The sequence below is a fragment of the Tupaia chinensis genome, unplaced genomic scaffold (assembly GCF_000334495.1).
Source record: "Tupaia chinensis unplaced genomic scaffold, TupChi_1.0 Scaffold148004_1, whole genome shotgun sequence".
Lineage (NCBI taxonomy): Eukaryota > Metazoa > Chordata > Mammalia > Scandentia > Tupaiidae > Tupaia > Tupaia belangeri.
In genome coordinates, this window is record NW_006207854.1 from 392,777 (window position 1) to 393,339 (window position 563).

The window sequence follows — 563 nt, forward strand, 5'->3', positions numbered from 1 at the left end:
GACCTCAACGTGATCAGGTCTCCAGGTACAGTTTACTGACCAAAATGCAGAAGGGAGGAGAGGGGCTCAGGGCAGATAGACCTCTCCATGCTCAGAAGGAGTAGTCCCGGTCCCCTATCGCGGTCTCCCAGGTGTGACCCAGGGGCACGTGCGCGGTCGTATGGCTTGTATTGACCCCGCTTCCCCTGGAACTCTCTCTCTTACACACACACACACACACACACACACACACACACACACCGGCCCCTCCTCTACGTCGCTGAGGCTTGTCTGCCACCTGCAGCCCTCGCAGAGCGGGCGGGGGAAAACCTAGGCTGGCCGTAGGGGGCCGAGGAGGCGGGGACAGCAGTCTCCCCCTGTGCTCTCGGGGACGTCGGGGAGGCGCGCTCGCCGCGGCACAGCGCCCCGCCCCCCGCTCGGAAAGAGCGCCCGCTCCCCTGGCGCGGTGTGGCGTCTCTGTCAGCCCAGCCGGATTCTCCCCGCTTCGCTGGAGTGGAAAATAACGGCTTCAAACTTTGCAGAGAGGAGCTGGTGCCAGCACTTTAATTAACAGACATTTTGGC

General features: G+C 62.7%; 1 protein-coding gene across 1 annotated transcript in view; it reads right to left on the minus strand.

Annotated features, from left to right (window-relative positions):
* C1QL1 (complement C1q like 1) overlaps positions 1-563 on the minus strand; it is a 35,323-nt gene that overhangs the window by 10,972 nt on the left and 23,788 nt on the right. The gene's annotated exons all lie outside the window — the stretch shown is intronic.